The sequence below is a fragment of the Pseudopodoces humilis genome, chromosome 4 (genome assembly GCF_049639895.1).
Source record: "Pseudopodoces humilis isolate 2021_Gansu_Grassland_sample_001 chromosome 4, ASM4963989v1, whole genome shotgun sequence".
Classification (NCBI taxonomy): Eukaryota; Metazoa; Chordata; class Aves; order Passeriformes; family Paridae; genus Pseudopodoces; species Pseudopodoces humilis.
The window spans coordinates 41,898,207-41,920,875 of NC_142203.1; the positions used below are offsets into that span (position 1 = coordinate 41,898,207).

The window sequence follows — 22,669 nt, forward strand, 5'->3', positions numbered from 1 at the left end:
AGAGCGATGTCATTGTAAGCAAAGGGAACAAATACACCATCTACTTGTAACAGTATCATGAGAACATTAGCATTGTAATATACAATCTCACTGATAAGTTCTACCATATATTTTGGAAAGGAATACTGCAGTCCCGTAACACACTTCTGTTGTCTATTCTCCTAGTTAGTAGTAGTTACTTTCATGTGGCAACTGTAACCACATACTAATAATAATTGATGTTTTATTTTCACACCAGAGATCAATTATTATTAACTGTATTTAATCTGAAAATCTCAACAGAGATAGAGAAAATCTGTTCAGATAACGTAAGAACTACAGCTCCAGAAGCAGAATATTCAAAGCCACACAGACTTTTCTACCATAAATCATCATTTTCTTACAATAAATTCTAGCCAGGATCCTCATTTTACGATCGGACAGAATGCTTTGCCTTTTGCAAAGTCACAAATCATATGATGAACACATATTAACATGCAATTTAGTATTCCTTCTTCTAAATGCAAACCTTCCAGCCTTTTTGCTATGCTGTCTTTTAAATGGCAAACACTTGGAAAAGAATCTATAGATCAGAAAGGCTCACAAGTAACAGTAAAAAGTCAGAAGTATTAAATATAATAAATCTGGGTTCAAGGAATATTACAGTTAGAGAGCTATGTAACCAGCAGATATGGACTGCAAGAGGTAAGAGCGCATGTGAAACTAACTCTGCCCCCTTGTGCATACTGTGTGATACACACGAGCTAATACATGCTATTTTGGAATACTACTTCTTCCATTCTCTGAAACCCATCTAGATTCCCATATACTATTTATATAGCAATTTCTATGTTAAACTGTCCTTGTATCTCCCCACTGGTCTTCACTGTTTATGCAAGTCCTCATCTCATTAAATTTATGCATTTTAATAATTTTTTTGTATTTGTCTACCACAGCTTTTTTATTTATTGAGCAGCACAGGTACCTTATAGGATACTTTATATTATGTTCTGTCCAGCAAAAATCTAAATTATTCACAAATTTCAAATGCACTTATAATATAGATATCCCACAAGGCAAAATTTATATATTCCTTTAAACAGACAGCATTTACTACACTAGTTGACAAGGAAATTTATTAACTGACTGTTACACAAAGCAGCACAGGGAGTGACAAGCTGTGTGCACCTAAGCTTCAGCCAGAAAGCCTGCACAATCCAACACAGCATTACTTGAATAACAGTATTTGATTAAGGAAATGTAGACTGTAATACAAGGCACAGCTGGAAATACCTGCTCTTAGTGGTTCAAGCACCATTAATCTAGTAATTTCCAAATTTTGGGTTCCAGCCACACTACTGTATTTTTTGGAGAAATCTCCCGAGTGCCGTGAAGTCAGAGAGAAAATGACACATTCTATTCTTCGAGGCTTTTCCACATGAGCAGAAAATTCCCAAGTGCCCCTGTCCTGGCATAAGCTGAAGTCACTCTGACCTGCTATTTAGCACACATATGTGCCTTCATAAAAAAAGTAAAAAAAGACACATCATGCTTTCTTCTGCTGCAAAACAACTCCTCCTCATCTTTAAAAATGCCTGTCACAACCTTGCCCTGCACAGCTCCATGGGGGTGCCTTTGGAAAAACACTCTTCTACCTCAGCTACATTAGCTGGATACCTTTACTGCACTGCTAAGGAACTGAGAACAAAACCAGCTCCAAGTGCCATGCAGAAGCTCAGTGTCTAATTTTAAAAAGCTTGCAGATTCATAGATTTTAAGGCCAGAAGGGACTGTTACAATTGTCTTTTCTGACCTCCTGGGTAACACAGGCTGTAAAACTTCACTGGCTTCGCAATCAAACCCGTAAATTACTGTTCAGCTAGGATATAGCTTAGTCAACAAAAATAATTTTATTCAATTCACTTTGAGGCATTTCTTCTCAAGTAAGGTACTCAACCATAGATACTTCAAGTTATTTCAGTTATGATGTCTTTCTTTTGATCACTTCTCTCCCCCCTCCCCAACAGAAGCATGTCTCTCTTCTACTGCTCTTCTGGCCAAAATGTGGCTGAAATATATTTGCTCGGTATTTATATAAAAATTCACCTCTGGCAGATTCTGAACCTGGGAAATGCTCAACTAAAAAAAAAGAGTTTTCAAAAAGCTGTAAGTGAAAACAGGCAGCTGAATATGCACAGTTACACAGCTGCAATAAATCTCTTCATATCAACCCCACTGGAGTGCAGAACAAGTCCTTTCATGCTGTATGCAGGGAAGTGAGCTGATGGAGACACCACCCAGCTCGGCCTATGGAAAAGGAGCTAATACAACTTCAACTAAAGCTGAAACATTCCTCAGCAGCATTTCTCTACTAGGCCGGTCACAACAAAGCCAAAAAGCCTTTGCTATGCCAAAGTGTTTGCATTTTTTCCCTATTAAAACAGTCCTCACTTTCCCTAACGAAGAGCATCCCCAGTTGCATGGTTGTGCATACTGTTACCTTTTGTCATCCCTCAATCTCAGGCAGTGAGGAAACAGCTGAGCTGAGCAGCAGCAGACTGCAGAGACACAGCGTGACTGAGACATGGACTGCCTACATTTGGAGACCACATCCAGTCTGAAGGCATGAAGGAAAACACTGTGTACATGCACAAATGATAGGAAGGTACATGTTCTGTACCAAGAAAAGTCTCACACCAGACATTTTCACACGGTAAATATGAAGTACACTCCGTCTCAATACTGCAACTGTTTCAACAATTTACTGCAGGAGATAATGCCACAGGCTTGTCTTCCACAAAACACAAGAGAAAGGAGTTGGCTGCCAGAAGCCAGTTGAGTGAGTTCCTTGAGACGCTGCCCTGAAGCTCGAAGGTGTAGGTACTGATGGCATAGACCAGCATCTCAATAGACCTTTCCCTAGTTCCCCTGGAGGAAGCCTGGAAACTCATTCTTCTTTGCCTAAAATACAAACTCTGACAAGGTAAAGCCCAACTCCACATTTCTATTCACATACATTTTTAAAACCCTAGATTTGAACAACAATTTAGGAATGCTGCTTTTTTTTTTTTTTTTTTCCTATTAGGCACCAGGTCAATGGGTTTCCATGATCAGTCTAACTGCCAGGAGAAGGAAAAAGTATGATTTCATAAAACCAGGCATCCAATTCCTCACATGAAAAGTCAAAGCTGCCTCGGAAACATGGCTGCTCCCACAGTCATCTAATTTTACTTCTTTTGTCCCACAGGACCAGGCTGTAGAGAGGCTTCATTTATTGACAGGCCCTTCCACTGGGCTTCAGTTATCAGCCAGCAATGCTACGGACACACACACTTCTAATGGTTTATGTTTTGAAACCAAGTCTAATCTGATGGCGCAGTGCCCAAACTCCTTTTCCAGCATAGCCATTAAAGGATGTAGGTTATTGCTGTTGTCACCATTGATATTTGTCATTGTAATGTAATTAGGGCCCTAAAATGATGCATTACAGCCCTTGGCACAGCTTCTATTAAAATCTTTTCTTCTGCTCACTGAACTGCGACCTGCTTTCTGATGAATAACAGACAGACAGCTTTAGGGTGAAGAACAGATTCATCAAAGTAGTATTTTCCAGCTCTGGAAATAAAATAAATAAATAAATGAGTAAGAGGGCAACCTAAAAAGAAAAACACAAGGGGTGGGGGATGAGGGGGAAGGAAAGCAAACAGCATACTTGAATTTCATCTGACCACTTGAAATTCTGATTGCATCTAATGAATCTTTCTTAGGACAATATATTCCCAGCCTGTGAATCACATGGTTAATCAGGGCTCTAATCTGCTATCCATCAGCCTATGCCAGCACTGTAAATTCCAATTACATTTATAGGTTATATGGGTCATGCATTCCCAAACAACTATATTCATGGATATCCCATGTAAACTGGCATGTTTTCCAAAATGCTGTTGTTAGTGTTACTGAATGTTATAATACTATTCAAAGCTTTATGAAAGCTCCTGATAAACAACTGCTAAATTATTGCCTGTGGATACAGCGTGACGCTCTGAAATAGCATTAATGGCCCAATAAAAGGGTGACTGTTCCTGCCAAAATATAAAAAAGATAGCTTTTGCTGCCACAGTTTGTCAAATCTGTTAACAAACACCGACACTTCTATTACTCCTTTCTCTGAACACAAAAGATGCTTGGTTTTGCATAAAAACACACCAGCATGGAACTAGGAAAGATGAAGAAAAGGCAGAAAGGAAATGCTTGGCCTTGAATTGCCTTTTTGCTTATGTAATGCAAGCTTGTATTGTTTGCATCCTTTGGGTGACACCTACAAGTCACTGTTTTAAAAATTCTGATCTCTTTTCATAGCCACCTAAGTGACATAATTTTTTAAAAAGAGATTAAATATTTATTAACCACAATGTTAACTTTTTTCTTTTTTAATGTGTGTTTAGAGATGATAATAAAGTCACTGTGCCAGAATCTGATCCCAGTAAAAATCCCAGTAAAGTTATGAAGACCCATATCAGTTAGCAGTCCCTTCAGCATTGTTGCAAGGATTCAACACAAGAGCAAAAGCTGAAGTTTCTGATTCAGACAATGAAATCTTTTGGACCTGACAGTTAAGTGGTACTTTATTTCCTAAATACACCCAAAATCCTGACACCTTATGTTCATGAGTGCCTATAAACTGTTCTGAAAGCTGTTCAAAGATAAGTCTGTATACAAGACTGTACCTTAGGCCACATGAGGTGACCCAGTCTATGAAGGGGACTGAGTAAAGCTGGTCCTTGGAGTACAACCATGGCTCCACTACTATCAGTTGTAGGAAAAGAAGAACAAGTGATGGACCATTAGACTCCTAAATCCCTTTCAGGATGGCAACGTAGTGGTTTAGTTCCATTTACCCTTGCCACACACAGCTAAAATAGGACATAAGCACTTGCTTAAATATGTTCAAGTGCCTTAATTAGCATTCTAGCACATGTCCAAATTCTTAGCACTGATGGAGATTAAAAAAGAAGCAAGAGTCTTATAAACTCCAAATATCAAAGCATTCAGGAATGTTCCAACAGATAGGGAATTCAGAATTTATTTGTTGATCAAAAATATCAATTTGCACTTCCTTTTTCCTGGGAAAAAAACATAAATGTTTCTGCAGAAAAAAAGAAAATTGGGATTTTATTTATAGCATGTAAACTTTGGGAAAATATTTCCACTATATTTCACAAAGTTCCATGGTTATTACAATTATAAAAAATTGCTAGTAAAGAATTACCACTGGAGGCTCTAGGTTTGTCAGTGGAATGGAAACAAAACTACTATATATGTACTGTTGAAATAAACCAGAATAATAAAACATTATTGGGAAACCCATTTCAGCAGCCAGTAGGAAGAAGAATATATGCAATTACGCTTTCAGAAAAATAATCTGAAACAACTGTTATTTCAGGTTTAATTTGTTCTACACAATGCAGCCTTTGCCAAAAAGATCAATCTAGTTTATTAAGTGCTTACCAAGAACACATGCACACACCCTAAACAAGCATTTCACAAATTAGTGAGAACAAAAAAACATTATTACACTGTATGAAACATATCATGATTCTGAATAAAGCAAGCAAAAAAAGCTAATCTTAGTATTTCACAGAAAATTAACTCTTCATTCATAAAGAAGAATGTGTTTTGTTTTAATCACAGACTTTTGTCTGGAAGTGCTTACTCCAGTTCTACAGAACTGGAGGAAACACTACAAGCCTTGAATATGAAATTTCTCTTCATCCCTAAAGGAATGGTGTTTAGAAACCAAGACACAAAGAGCCTAGCCTTGTAGTCAAAGCAAGCAGAGGGAAAAGATCTTCTTTACCTTCTGCGGTAAGAAGGATACTAAACAAAAAAGATCTTCACTAAGCTAACTGCTGATGTTTAGCAGATACAATTTGAGCAATGCATGTACAAGCTGAATGTAACCACCACCAGACTGCCAAATAACCACGGGTACCATTCTCTACCTCAACTTCCTCCCAGTGTTTTTACAAACATCCCAACTAAGCTCATGAATGATGTAACTTTCCCTTTGAAAATTAATTTAGTGTTTTGTAAGTTCATTTAGTTGCCTATTTTGCAAAAAGTACTACAAACAGCAGCATAACCAATAAAGTGGACTGGCAGACTTCTCAAAATCAATTCTCTAATGTACATACCACCCTGTGGGCTGCTGCAGTGAATTGATAAGACACGGCTTTTATTTAAGGTCTCAAGAATCACATGGAGCTGAACTGAGCATGAAAAGATACATCCTGAATCATTCATGATTAGGACAATATAAAGCAAGTCAAGTTGGGTGACATATAAACAGGCATCAAGCCTGCCACCTGATTAAGTCAATTTTTTTTTGTTAATATCAACTTATATCAGCAAGTAGAGGAACAGAAATGCACAGCCTGAAGATTACCAAAGGTCTTCAGTTGCTCGGGCAGCCACAAAGCTGCATCCTGCCCTGCTCTGCCCTATGTACCTGCAGAGCATCCAGAAAAAAGGCTGCAAGTGGAACTTGAAATGACAAAGACTGGCTTCAATTTCCCTTCCTCAAAGGCAGCAGGAAACACTTGCTGAAAAATCAGACAGAAATGACTAAAAGGACACTGCCACAGGAAATGCTGTTTCTAGCAGTAGAGCTTTGAAGTCTTCCTTAAGGTTCTGTGCCTTCACCTGCAAGCAATCCTCAGCATTTCACAGCAATATAATTTTGTGAAATATGTCCTCATTACATAGGAATGACAAGTTTCAACCACCCTCTACCGATTTTTAAACTGTGACTTCACAGTTTGAAAAAATACAGAAAAGAAAAATGTTTTGAGCTTACAGACCTATGGCACCACACTAAGGCAGTTTCAGCTCAAAGTTCAGTATTCTACATCTGTCCCCTAGCTGCAGTTAGGTCAGAATTTCCCATTTTAATCTTTTCCAAAACTGCTGAAATACAGCAGTACATGCACAACCTCTTACTACTCAATTTCTGCCCTCACACACTCTGCCTAAGAGTCTGACCACAGTTCTGCACCTGCTGGAAATGGCACAAACCAGTCTGAGCCTGTCCTTGCAGTTACATGCACACATTGGCTTTAGACTCCAGCTTTAATTTAGTTGGGGGAAGAAAAGTCTCATGTATTTATTTACATCACAAGTATATACTTTGTTTCACAGGCATGACAGGAAAACTAGTCAGAAAGGAATACAGCAGATCAGTAGTTTCAATGTTGTATCATGAAAAATTAAACAAAGGGAAAAAAAAATATTGAGAGAGTATAAACCTGTTCTCAGGAGGCCTGTGTTTAACTTGAGGTGGTGGCCTGCTCTGAAAAAATATTAAGGGGGCAACATTTCATGGGAAAGGTGAAAATACCTAGCATTTTTATCTAAAAGAAACCATGCTTTTAAAATTTACATATATTGGGCTTACAATAGAGGGTTCTGATAAAAAAAAAAAAGTTACCATAAAATAAGCAATGCTTATTTTCCCACTACAAAATGGAAGTGTCAATGTCCACTTCTGACCCTTGCCAGAACTTCACTTTCATCTGCAAATACATATAAAGGAAGACTCAGAAATAGCTATAGGTACCTGTTACACTACATCCACCCTCTATATTATGGCTACACTGCTTACTCTGGAGCAGCATGCTTCAAATGTTAATCACTTAGAAGCTGACATGCTACCATTGTTGAGAACTGCAAAGATTGTGACAGATTTCTACCTAAAAAGTTATACTTTACACTCTTGATATTTGCAGAAAGCACTGCAACCAGTGGCAACAGACAACAGCCTGCTAAGAAAGAAAATTAAGTTTCTCCAGCAAGTACTGTGCTCTTACAGGTTTTAATGAACTACATAAAACCAATCAATAAACTGATAAAAACAGTAATCAGAAGTCACCATAAAAACAAGAAATACAGTGTAACTGCTGAACTCAAGCTTATTTTCTTCCAAACTCATCTGGAAGCCAGGAATCAGTCCTTCTGCATCAGGAACAAGACTACTATTTCTCTTCCACCTTTGGTTTCCTTTCCTGCCTCAGCCCTGCAGGTTATGAAAGGAGAAGCCCATAGTTTGTCTGATTCATTGATAGTCACACTTGATTGTATTTGCTTCCAGGAAAAAAAAAAAGAAAAAAAAAAAAAAAAAAGAAAAAAAAAAAAAAGAAATAAACACTGATCTGATTTGGTGGATTTGTTAATTCCGTTTACAAGAATTCTGAGTGCTTGGAAACTTTGCTGTGTATTACCTTCAATCATTTACCTCTTCTTCCTACCCAGCTATTTCACAATGCATCACGAACAGCAGTCAATTAGCTCAATAAATAAAAAGATAAAAAGTATTCATTTAAAGGAAAAAACATTTCAACTCATTTTCCACTATCATGAAAATGAGCAATACTCAAATGCAATTTTCACAGATTAACACAACAGATTTTAGTATTTTAAACAATAGACAAAAATACTGCCCCTTTTAAGCCAATACAGAACAGCACAATTTTAACATCCCTGAAAGAGATAAAAAAACAGTGCAGTGGATTTTGTGGCAATGATATTATCAAGTTTCAATTCTGAATCCTTACAAAGACAGAAATTCAAATAAGGCCTTTTACTCTCTCACATCTTAAATGTAGTGAAGTATGATACCTGCTAATTCTTTCTCAAGGCAAAGAAATGTTTCATATTTTATCAAATCCCAGTTTCTGGAATAGAGTGATCACCTGAGAAGCAAAGTACATTTAAGACATCTTTCTCTCTTTCTGATCTAAAGAGTTTTTCATTTGTTAAATCAACATGCTACAAGTGAAAGTTTATTAAAATACTAAGAGTGTGTAAGGAGGATACATTTTCTTTTACTCCAAATTTAAACACAAACTTCAGCTTCAGGTGTTGGCTCATGATTTCCTCATGCTTGAGATGACAATGCCACAGACCTACAGAAGCACCAGACTGAAGACTTCCAGTACGTTGTAGGTAAGGGCAGCTTGTCAGTAGGAGCTTGCACCATGGATTACACAGCCTATCACGACCCCATCCCTTTCTCTGGAGCATGTTGCCCTGAGAGTACAAGGGACAGTGCCACAGAGTTGGGGAGCTGAGCAGAATATCCAACAAGTAAAGACTGGACATTCCACACTTCACATATCTCTGCCACCACTCAGATGATACTGATTCCTATTTGTATTTTTTAAGTATAAGACTTGCCGCAGCAATCAGCTCAACAGGAGCGGATTCCTGATGCAGCAGAATACTGGTTTCCGAAGAGGAACAACGCAAAAAAAGACTATAATTCCAAATCCTATTGAGAAGAAAATATTGATATGCATTGTCATTACTCATAATTTCAATCATCATTCATCATAACTACCTCTTCTGAAAATAACTATTCCAATTTCAGCATTTCTGCAATGAGGATTTCTTGCTGCTTTTAGTCCTAAGTGAAGGACAATGAATGAATAGGTAATTTAAGCCTTTAAAATGTCAATACCTAGGAAGTGGTAGTTTCACTAGGGAAATACATTTAAAATAATCAGGAAGTTTACAATTTTCTTTTTAGCTTTCCTAAGAAGACTCATTTGCAAAGCAAATGCTAAGACATTTGTAAGACATGCATGCTTAATATGTTCACAAAAACTTCCTTGTCCAAGACAGTTACACTAAGTACATCTTGATGTTCAATTCGTTTGAATGGCATTCCCACAGTAAAACTTCTACCAGAACAGACAGAATCTGACTCAAGCAACACCTAATGGCATTTATCTTTAAATTATATCAGCATTATTGAAGTTTTCACACACTCTTCATCTAAAAGGGATTTCAAGTAACTTTTTGCAGAAAAGCAAAGTTTAAGACAATGCCATAAAAAGCAGAACAGGAGGAATGGAGCAAGAAGAACTCTCAGGTTAGGAAATGTAGATTTCATGGAACATTTTCCAGTGTGTAGCTCCTGTGGGATTAACCCTTTGTGGAGAGCTGCTATGGACTGCATTAATTTCAGACAAATGCTCAAGACACACCATATGTTTAATGTGCTTTTCATGATACTACACCCACAAACTCTAATAAGAACATCTAGAACATGGAAAACACATCAAATGTAAGCAAATAGAGGGGGTAAATAACTCTCTAAACAGATTAACCATGTAATCAAAGCAGTTCTCCTTGAACACGTCCTTATCAAAAGAGGCATCAGTCAGAACAAGATTCCTTCATAAAGTTGTACCAGTTTCACACGCATGATCCTCTACTACAAATATGTCTGGGCCAGAAATTACACACTCACCAATTATGATTCTAGGCATAGAACAGGCTGTCCCTTAACTCAGCTAATTTTGTTTGCCCCATCCTTCTATTGATATTGTGGGCATGTGATAAACTAAGCAATGAATTTATCCACATTAAAGCAGAGCCCACTTCCAAATGAAACAATTTTTTTTAAAAAATACAAACACCATCCCAAGCCCAGTTCACCACAGGGCTGACCCAAATGTAGGATCACCTCTTTCACTGCCATCTTCTACCTGCTCAAAGTGCACAGAAGACTTCAGTCCTAGCCACACAAAATCTCCAAGACGAGACTTTTTCTGAACACTCCTTTGAGTCAGAAAACAAAAGCACAATTAAAGTAGAACACGCAGCAGCATTTCTGCCAAGCTGCTCATCTTATTAGACACGCCACTAGTTCTCTGGGCAAGATAATGCACCCTGTTTCACTTCCTCCACTACACTGCCACCAAGTCATACCGGTATCAACCATATCCTGAACTTTTCACCTCTCAGGTTATTATCATGATTGGTTTAGCTTGAAGTTTCAACTAGCCTTTAGAGCCACCTGTTAGATATCTGGTAAATTAAATCACCAATACCCAACTTCATGCTGAATTCAAAACAATAAATAAATATAAACTAGTGCAAATCAGTGGAGGACATACCAAGTCGGTACTGGTTAAATGAAGAAATTAAATACAGTGGTCAAAACTGTGAAGAAAAATCCACTCACGAAACCATGTATATTTTTTCAGTTACAGCAGACAGAATGAGAGACAGCAAAACCATTTTTCTGTGCCCAGCTTGTTGTGGATTTAATGGATTTCTGGCTTTTTGACAAGGAATAATTCTATGGTTTACCAAAATGCAGTCTCTGGGCTTGTAATTTCATATTTAGCTTGCTAGGTCTGTAATCTTGCCACTCTTTTTAATCAAAAAGGTTTCAGGCAAGCATTTACATGAAAAATACTTATTCAAATCCTAACATTTTTACCCACAAAAATACACAGAGGTTGGATATATTCCAGTTTATGAAAATCTGTTTTGCACAAACTATGATAATTATTCCTTTTTGTGATAGCAGCTTCCCATGTCAATTAGAGACTCAGTTGTGCTATTCTGTTTACATTCAAAATTTGCCAGAAATACAAGAAAGGAAACCTTAAAATTACTGAACTACCTACTGACAGTTTGCAAACCTGCTTGTGTAAAATCACTCTCTGTTTTTCTCAGAAGAAACAGAAAACGCTGGAAGGAGTAGGATGGAAAATAGGTTTGATGACAGATAGCTCAGACTGTACTTCCTTTGTGTGAGCTTCAGTGAAGATGAGAGTATGTCAGAAAATATTGTACTTCTATATAAAGTGAAATCAGGTTAAAATAACCAATTTATTTATTGAAATAAGACCATTTTCACTACTGTAACACACCAAGTGTGGGTGAAAGCGAGGGAAAGAGAAGCAAGAAAACATTTATTTTTATGTTACCAACATAGATTACAATTACTTTTATCATCACAAGTATAACTTCTGCTCCTGAACACAAAACTGAAGTTGCCTTAAACTAGCTACAGAATAACCCAAGGAGCCAGATTAATAATCAGCACACTAAAACCTTGCCAGCTACTCAGTTATTAGGACCTGAGCAAGTCGGTTCAACAGCAGTTAAAGCACACCTGTGTGTACTTCAGTCATACTCTTAAATACCATCCACATGCACCAAACACCACTTTATCTTAACTCTGTACCCATAAACAAAAGTTTTCAATATAGATGCCATTTTTCTGCAGTCTAAAGCATTACAGAATTACTCTCAATATCCACTGCAGAACCTGCGTAGGGTTTATGTGATATTTTAAATCATTAAAATTATGTGATATTGTAAATCAGACTTTGTCCAGCTCCACTGACTAACCTAGACTGCGCACTAAGAGATTTTATACTTTTGTTAAATTCATAGCTGTTCTGCATCCAAAGTTAACTCCCTTCTGAGGGAGGGTAACCACAACAGGTAGAACAAAACTGATGTTCAAATACAGAGCACCTGAATTCCACTGCTTCAGTGAAGTGGAAAAGCAGAGCAGTATTTCAGTGAAGAGAACTAGGTATCAAACCTCTTTTATATTGTGTTGAAGAGAGTCCTCAGACTAGTACTTCTTTTCCAAAGTTCAACTTGCATTTATGCTCAAATTACATTTACAGCTTCTCTCATGTAGGGTACTCATATGCTGAAGAGTGATGATTCAGTCAAAGCTGTGATCCTCACTACTGCATATAAAGCTGGTTTGCCTAATCTTTTGACATCACACATTGTCATTACCTTCCTTCCTCCAACCTCTGCAACAAATAAATCAAGAAAGAGCCTTGACGAATTCATTGTCTAGTGGGCAAGTAAAAATACAATGGTGGTTAAAAAGAGATTGGGAAACTAGCAATTTGAGATCTTCACCAAGATCCTGCCTCAGACTAATTCCACATAGTTCCACACAGAACCACCCAGCATAGAAAAGTATATCAAACCCCCTATTTTCCCATACTTTACAATGCAATTGCTTATACCAGAGAAGCTAGATCCCACTAGTGTAGTGGGATATATGTATACTACATATACATGTAGTATACATGCAGTGCTGCAACCACTGCATGTATAGCTATACATGCACTGTAAAGGTTTGGGCACACAGGTGGCACGGATACTACCACAAGGTAAGAAATTTTGTTTTGATCTTCCCCAAATAAATCCCACCCTGGTAAAAAGCAGTATTACCCCAAAGGACAGAGGCTGAGAATATAGACTACCACAGGCAAACTTCCCCAATACAAATCAAAGCACTGACTGCATTACCACTGGACGTTACTGGAGCCTGTTAACTGCAGCTGGGAAGGAAGATAGCTGAATTCACATGGGAAACAAAAGGAAGACAAGACTGTCTTGGGAAAGAGCACTCCACATATGACCCTATTAGATAAACACAGCCATTTCTAAGTGACTCCCATGTAATCGTATCTCACCTCCAATTTCTTAACACACTGCCCTCCAAACCATCCCCTGTGGTAAGGGCAATGCTTCAGGAAACAATATTACTTCCACTTCCTAGACAGTGATATGAAGCAGTGAAAGCCACAGGTGAAGTCTCTAGAAGATATGTAATGGGATTTTTAAAAAAGTCTTCGCAGACTAGACACGTAATTCTGCAGAAAGTTAGCAAGAGACATGTACTCAAGAGGATTTTCTAGAATACCTAAGCACATGGGGGCTTCTACCCTCACTTATAGCTATGTAAATGTAGCTTTGCATCCTAAAAAAACACAGCACACTACCAGAAAAATCCCAAACTACAATCTTCAGCCCGTAGTCTCCCCACTCAAGAATGACACAGCAATGAAGCCGCCAAAAATTCATATAAGTTTCCATCTTCAGCACTGAAACTACCCAACTGTTGACTCCATGGCTTAACAGTGTCAAGTTCTTTGTCATACAGCTAACAATTCAGCCCTGCAAAAACCTTGTCCCTCCAACTCCTGCATCTCAGTGCTTCTCCAGCCATGCCCCCCAGAGAGCTGAGAATCTCTGCCAGCACTGTTCACACATAAAATACATCAGCAACAGCACTCTGTTTAAAAAAACAGAGCAGAGGCCACAGAGTGGAGACTTCTGCGGCCTCCACTCTTTAACAGTGATTAAAGAGTTTAGTGAGATTAAGTGACATTAGTCACTAATTGATAAGTGGCATTACTTATATTCTTTCTTTACTTCTCTTTCCCTGTCTAACAGGTTTCTGTAAGAAGTGGAAATACTCACAGTTCTTCCCCTGGAGAAGGAAACTCTCTTTTCCAGTCCCTGCTTAGAACCAATGTACAATGTACCACAACCTAATAAAATAGGTTTTATCCTGTAAAAAGGTTTCAGGCAGGGACTGTAACCCAGTACAACTCATCTCACATAAACCAGAGTTTTTTCTGCTGGGTATACCAGCCATTTTCCTGAGAGAGAAGAAACATGGGTCTTGCTAGTAGACATAAAAACAGCTGAACTAAGATGAATTAAGAGTCCTGCCTTCTGCAGCTTTTTTGTTTAAGTAAAATACATACTGTGCTTATACTTTGATATAAACATTAGGTGCCACTCTTCGAAAAGTGATTCTGAAAGTACTAAGCCAAGGCAGCACATCCTGACAGCACCAACTTTGGTGACTTCAAGCAGTGAGAGATTTGAGACACTCCTGCAACCTCAACATTCCCCTATGAAGTACCCTCCATATGTACTAGATTTCTTTGGTACTGTGCTGAGTCCCTTAACTTATACCACGTACATCAAGCATTTGTCTGCCCTCATTCTGCAGCCCAGTGGTGCCAAAGTGCCCACAGCACTGCTCCCATCTCGCTGCAGAAAGCAGTCAAAGTAGCTTATCCAAGGTCTCACGAGAATCCCTTGACAGCATAGTCTAGAAACTTGCACTAGCTTTCCTCCAAGCCCCAGATCCTGGCAGCTGTGTCTCATCCACCTGAGAGCTTTCTGCCTTGCTTTATGTTAATACAGAGAGGCATTTCCTGTGTCTACAGATTTTCAGGCCCTCCAGGTCTGTCACAGGCTTAAAAAACACCCTCTTGACCCTTAAAGCAGTGTGTTCTTACAGCTGCATTTTTCTTTCAAAATGTGTAAACTAAGATTATCCCAGGATTCTTCCACCTACAAAAAGAGATGTTAAAAATCAAGGCTTCAGACTAAATACACACCTGAGTTCCAAGCACAAAAAGAGAGCTAACAGCAACTAAACAAAGGACAAAAGATAATTCCTTACATTCATAAGGATTCTATGTCCATTTGACTGAAAGAACATTTTTTTTAAAATGTTGCATATGCAAAGAAGATAGACATGTATGACATTTGTATCTGCAAAGAAAAGTCTTATGTCTTTCCATGGAAGAAGGCTCTTTAGCCTTCTGTAACAGCAAGGCTGCTGTTAGTTTCAAAAGCATCTTGTATAACCTCAGAAAGAAAAAAGCAACCACATGCATGCTCATGGGGGCCCTCTTCTTGTACAGTCTTGTGGTGTTGTTGCTCTTAACATATCTATATGCACGATCAAACCTAAGAACAAGAACACTTTTCATACTTGGTAGATTGTGGGTTTGAAAAAATGTCAGAAAGAAATCATGCCTCAGAAATTTCTAGGATGTCAGAGGCACACAATTGTAACTTTTCCTCATGCTACAACAACTGAAAGAGGATGCATTTTTTGGTGTCACTAGTCTGTAGAGAAAAACCAGGGAACTTTGTGGGGGTAAGAAAAATAGCTGCCTTGTAGATACCAGTGGAAAATGTTCTATTTATGTTCTTCAGACTCAAGACATATCATTAGCTTTATTTTCCACCTCTACAAAAAACTGAAGGAAGCAGGGTATCACTCTTGGATTAATTAAATCAAGAACTTATACACAATTTACTTTTCAAGAATAAATACATAAAAAGTAACTCTGACATAAAAAGTTCTTTGACATTTGGATGAAGTTGCCAAGGATATTTCTTTAATACAGAAAATAAGCAGGAAAGATTCATCAATGCTCAATTTTGCTGTTGTAGATACTGTTCAGGACAAAAAGAAAGCATACATCTTGTCATGAGAAATTAGGAAGTACTGTAAAAAAAATTGTAAATAAGCAACATTGTTGCATGTTCAGACTGCAACAGCCTTCTGCAATTAGGACAGAAAGTCTACTGGTCAAATTGAGTATAGGAAGGGACAATCTATCCTTTGTTAACACACTGAGACAAATATACAGGGAGTGTTTCATGCACAAAGTCTTTGAAATCTTGTATTATTCAAGATTGTGGATGTGTATTTCAAGAAGAGCCACCTACTTTGTACATAGTCACATGCTCTATAAAATTACAGAAACCTGACATTAGTGGTGTTGTAGCTGACTCTCTTTTACACATCAGCACAGCGCCATCTTTCAAAGAGGGCACTAAGAAAGTGGACGGCTCTCGTACACAGTGAATGGTACTGCAGGGAAGTAGGAGATGTGAGAAGAAAACCAATTAAACAGTTTCCTCCAAGCATTTCTTTTTCTTTGCCTTCTCCCTCAAATGGAAAAGTGTAAGTGTTTTGGCCAGGTTTGGCCTTACTCTCTTTTCTTTCATTCTTCAGATGTGATCACAAGACCTGACTCCACTACTTCCAGCTTCTATCTCTAAATACAATTAACAGAATAGCAGCAGGAGGACAGCTCAAGTATCTGTGGTGTTATATCTCCTGGTAACCTCTGGAGCATAAGGAAAAAGGAAACTCCACAGCAGTTAAGGCACTGCTGGACCTTGTTACACAGCGAACATGGGTTTGGAAGGAGTCCTCTTCCTTCCACAGCAAACATATTCATTCAATATTCAGTGATTCTCTAGAATCTCTCATCTAATAATGGATGTTAACTAACTAAATCTTAGATCACACCTCATCACGTACATATCACCACCATTTTAGTGAGAGACAGATGTACAGAAATGTTCATGAGACTTTTACAAAGGGTTGTGTTGCTCACAAACTCGCAATTGGAGAAACTCCAGTCCGTAATTTGTCACATGCCCTAAATTAAAAATGGACTCTCCCCTGGATCTGAGGCCAGCAAGCCCCTGGGTAAGCATCAGCAGGCATCTAAAGCAGGAAATAGAACAAACAACAACACTGATTTTCTCTGCAGATCCATGGTTCTTCTTGAAGGATGAGTGCTGTTTTTGCCTCCTACAGTCACCATATCCCCCTTAACCAAAACCATGACACAGCTTGGCTCAGCTGTTGGGCTCACACAGAGTCCATGCTGCCACTGGGCTCCTGGCTGTCAAGTAGCAAGATGGTGACTTGTCCACTTCCAACCCAACACAGGGTCTCCCAAACAGACAGGTGAAAACACATGGACAAGCACTGTCAGTCACAAGCATGCACTTTACCCCAAGCCTTAGCTATGCTGCAGTAGTTGGATTTTTACCCTTGCACTTATTAATAGGAAAGTGTAATTGGAAAACAGTACTGTGTCTTCAAAAAGAAGTTGAGAATCATTTCACGTATGAGTCATGGCTGCAAACTTTTTATTCATCCCTGTAAAAGGGGAAAAGTGGCTATCCTAGATAAAAACTTTGCTCAAAAATTTCTCCATTTCCCCACTGGTTTTAACAAGTAACATCTAAATTGAATGGTATGTAGGAGAAATTAGTTTACCAGCACATAAAAGTTATTGAGAAAGAGAGATTGACCAGATATCCAAAAATTTTAATCTGGAATCCCCATTGTCTACCTCATTATAAAGAATGCACAAAAACAAAGATCCACCTCTCCTGCCAAGAAGTAAAGAGACTCTAGAATGAAAAAGTGTGATCAAAATGCTTTCACTCAAGTTTGCTTTATGAATAATTTTAAATAATACTGTCAAGTTAACATGGTAAACAACAGCTTCAGCCATGGAGCGACTGTCACTAACATCTTGTAACCCTGACTTTGCCAGCTCTGAGGTCTGTGCACCATCACACAACCATTATCCCACCCTCTAAAAGGATCTCACCACTGTGCCAGTTCCACGGGCTTCAGTTTACCTGCTCCTCCCTCATCCCCAGCTGAACCTGCTGCTGTAACCCCATGGGCACCCGAGTTCAGAGGAAACCAACTGCCTTGAGGACACAACAGACCAGGCTATGCTTTTTCACTTTTGTTCCTGGTTTTAAAACTGTCAGTGTTAAATTTCAAAAGCACTCGCTGTCACTGCCTACAAGTATCACAATATTTTATTAAGAATTTGCAGAGAAGCATGTACTGGTGTTGCTCTTGATTTGTTGATTTAGCATTCAAAGTCAGAAAAGACAAGGGGATAAGATCCCATTTTGCTCTCTTATTCAGAGAGAAGCACTCTTCTGCTACAGTATATGTGCACCACAGGCTACACCTGTAATTGAAATGCAGCTGATGTCTCAGCAGCAGTTCGTCATGCCCTCTTTATGGAGCTACTCTATCACTGGCTACTCAGTCCTAGGGCAATCACTTCTTTCTAGGGTAAGCTACAATGGGGTCAGAGGGAGGTTTTCTCATTTGCTATGTCTCCAAACAGCCAAGCCACATCCATAAGCAGACAGAGTAACATAAAAGAGGTTTACAATACTTTAGATAGAGGAAAGACGAGGATTTTTAAAAATTAAATGCTCTCAGTAATCATACAGAACAGGCACACAGTATGTAATACATGCCAAACAAAATCTAGTGGCAGGGCCTAGCATTATGAAGATTCTTTATAACATGAAGGGGACAAACTTTTACTTCTGCTTAATTGTGAGATGTTCTGCCAAGGTTTTTTAAGCAAACACAAGAAAAAAGAAAAATACACGTTCTCACTGCTAATGTTTCACATCCCAAACATAAAAGTGGAAAGTTTTTCTTCTTTGAAGAGTGAGTTTGAATCTCATGCAGCAAATGTCAAAAACCTCTGGGTGTGTAAGAATCTGCAGAGAAGCTTTTTAAATAGGCCAGAAGAGAGGCCAGCTTAGAAGATCACCACACAAAACTATGTTCTCTGTTTCCTTCTAACACGTGAAGAACTGTCACCACTGTTATCTCTGCCACCTTACGACACAAATACATAACAAGCAGTTCCAGAAAGATTCTTTATTTATTTCCAGTTTGGTACTATTTTTCCTTAGAAGAGTACACCTCACACATTTTCTGAGAGAAGGAAATTATGACAAAGAAATTGTTAGCTGTATCTCATACTCAGCTCCATTGGCTTTATCCTGAATCTTGGTATGTTTTATTCCTTACTTGCAAAAAAAAAGCAACTATGAAAGAAAGAAGAGAGCAATCTAAGAAGCATGAGGCATGAACAGTTTGGCAACTTAAAATTAGAATGGAAGTGAAAAGAACTCTAAACTTATTATGTTTATCTCATGATTAATTTTCAGCAAAACTCATGATATTCCAGTGACTGGCATGATTTAACATTTGGAGCTGGCAGTACAGCATACCATACAACTACATAACCATAAAGAGACCAATTCAAGTTCACTATGGGGACTATAACTTTGACTTGCCTGCCATTTGCACATTTAAGTGTCTTAGCCATAAGTGTTCAATACCAGAGCATTATGTACCTGTCCTGGGCTAAGAAAGATGACTTTTATGTCTAAATCCTATCCCTACAGGGATAAATAAATCTATATTTAGAGTTCTATTTATTATTCGTAAATAATATTAAAAATATTTTTATAAATAAAATAAATCTATATGTAGAGTTGTATTTATTATTTGTAACATATTTCAGTTACATTTAAAAAACATTATTTAAACAAAAGAAATATGGACACCTGCTTTTGACATCATGCCAAAACCAATTCTGTACAGTGAACTACAGACTTTGTGCTACCATTAAGACAAACAGTTATCAAAGGAAATAACTTCAGAGAAGTACTTGAAGTAGAATCACAAAATAGATGGGGCTAGAAGAGATATTAAAGTTCATCTAGTTCTACTCCCCCTGCCACAGGCAGAGACATCTTCTACTAGGTACCGCTGGAACTGCAAAACTATCACCTTGAACCAAGACAAAACCTGTAAGAATACAGATAAATAGAAAGACAAATAGGTATTCTTAAAACAAATTCATATTTTTGCATTTTAAAATAAAAATTAACTTTAACATTCTATTTCTGACATAGAACTGCATTTCTTGACTATAGATAGGTTCGGTTTCCAGACACACTTTCGTCACCTGCTAGATAGCGCAAGTATCAGTTTATATAGCCCACATTTAACATTATCATCTTTGTTCTGCTGCCTCTGTACCTTGTGGCTAAACAGGTTTTCTGAAAGTCAGTGACAAGATGTACACAATCTGCAGACCACAATGGTAGCTTTTTTAACAATTACAATTGCACTATTCACAAACTGACACACATTTTTGATAAGCAAATTCTCTATTACATCCATAAACTGTATACTACAATTATCCATGAAAGAAAGAGGGAAAAAAAGAGTAAGACTAAATTGGTAACTCTGAATTTGCCATGTCTGACACTCCTGACGTTAAAATTTTTCTACCAGTTCTAATGCACCAAGTCTATGGTATTCAATGTGATGGACCAGTGTAAGCACCCCCTTCACATTTTGTGACACAAATCGAAATCAAAAACTTAAGGAGCTTACTTACAATGGCAATTATTTCACATGCCTGAATCCTTATGTTTGAAGTTATTTCCTTAACTGAGACAAGCAGCCAAACACTTTTAAACCAGCTTTACAATCAGCTCCGCAGTCTTAATTCTACTTTCCTAATGTCTATTTTGTGCAATGAAAGAGCTCCTCTAGGAAAACTGGTAATGAGATCAGCGAGTGTATAACTAAAACCTGCACCACAATGCACATACACAATAGGGCAGGATCAAGTTTACACAAATGCTGTAAAGCCTGGGCATCCCAGCAAAGCAATACTTCACTCTGAAACTTATCTGCTAATTAATGTTTTTTTCCTGTGCTGAATGACCTCAGCACTTCTTTTTAGCCTCCAGAAGGACAGCAAATCTCACTGCACAAAATGGTGCAAAAGCTACATACAAAATGGTGACGCAGCTTGTGTCTCTTGGATAGTAAGTCCTGATTGTTCAGAAGGAGCCTTATGCCTGTGTCGTATTTCCAGCCACACTGGACAACCCGAAGAGCAGTGGCACCAGGCAGGAAGGGGGGTTCTCACTGTGAAGGTACACATCACCTCTCTCCCTCCCTCTGCCTCCCCCAGTACATGACAAAGAGCCCCCACAAAGGGACTGGAGGTTCTCACTGGAACACTCTCCCTTACTGCAAGTTCCTTTAATTTAAAAAAAAAAAAAAAAAAAAAAATTAAAAATAAAAAAAAATTTTAAAATGCAAGGATTTTTTTTAAGGGAAAATGTTAGGTGACTATAACCACAAGGTCACCACTGGCCTCCTCTGTAAGTGCAAGTCAGCCCGTAAACTAATGCAGCCATGAGGCAGTATCACAGCAATTAGTATCTTTCAAAGATAGAAAAATGCTTTTATGTTTAAGCACTGTAGAGCACAGCCTTTTGCCAGTCAAAACAGAGCATATGTCTTAATTTAAACATTTGCTCAGCATGTTTTGTGCTACTTCCTGTGTCTTAAGCATCTGTCTGAATTTGCCTAAACAAGCAGGAGAAAACGACACTTTCCTTTGCTCATGAACAGTGAAACCTGGATGATATTGAAGTTCTTGTCCTCATGCACGCTACTCTGCAGTTGCAAGGGGAAAGGTTATTTCAACAGTAACTCATGGAGTAGCAGCAACAACAAACTTCCCAGTAATTACCAGGACCTCTCCACAGAACAGCTGCCTAACAGCTGTGAGTTAAAGAAAGCACAGAACCTTGTTACAGAACTTAGCAGTTATTATCAAGCAAAAGGTTTCTGGTTTAACTCCAGAATAATAGATTTTCTAATTTTTCATAAGCTTCTAAGCTTTTCTGCTGGCTTCAGAGGCTAAATAACCTAAAACTGGGACAAACAAGCCTCAGTTGTCAAACTGATTTGACAGCCTATTTTTACATTTTGTGACTTTAATCGAAATGCCACTTGTTTTTCTCTTCCTCCTTAACAGTAGTGTGTGAACTGCAGTCTTCAAAATTTCACATCTAATCTCTCTCATTTTGAAGTTTTTCCGTTTAGTTCTGACTACCCACTGCCTGTATCTCTATTAAATCTTTCCTACTGTTTACAATAGAGAACAAATTCAGCCAGTATAATTTTAGTTGGCTTTCCAGCTATTCTTCAGATGCAAGACAACATATACTCAGCTACTGAATATGTCAAAAAAAAGTCCGCACATGCATGCACATGCATTCATGCTAAAGCCAGGTTATTGCCAAAAAATAAAAAGGAAAAAGAAGAGTGTATTTTTCTGTTGCACAGGTAGAGCATATAAAAAACACTTCTCTGTGATGTATGTGTTTTATCACCATGAAGATGAAAAACAGTCAAAATTTTGCCCTAAATTAAACAAATTGATTCCCATCTCTAGCCCCGTAAGAAAATAATTTATTAAGTCTTAAGAAGCAAGCAGAGTAAAGGCTGGGATGTCATAGAACCCATATATTAACTCAGTCAGCAATAAATCTCCCCTTACTCTCCCTACTACTTTCTTAAGTAGCTCACTATAAAGCCCTAACCTAATTAAAAACAGCTTTCTCGGCAACAGTGGCCTTGATTTCACTTATTTACACATTAACTGCAGCCTCCGTTTGGCCAATCCAGTCTATTCCCTGTACCACACAGGGCCTTTTATCTGCCCTGGACAGCATTTTCTCCAGCAGATGAAGTAGATGCCAATTGATTTGCTGTCGAGCATGGTAAATTAATAGCAACAAATTGCTGAGG

The 22,669-nt window shown here is 38.2% G+C and overlaps 1 protein-coding gene across 4 annotated transcripts in view; it reads right to left on the reverse strand.

The window, feature by feature from the left end:
• The window catches only part of LOC102102498 (transducin-like enhancer protein 4), a 98,205-nt gene that overhangs the window by 67,677 nt on the left and 7,859 nt on the right, over nt 1-22,669 (reverse strand). The gene's annotated exons all lie outside the window — the stretch shown is intronic.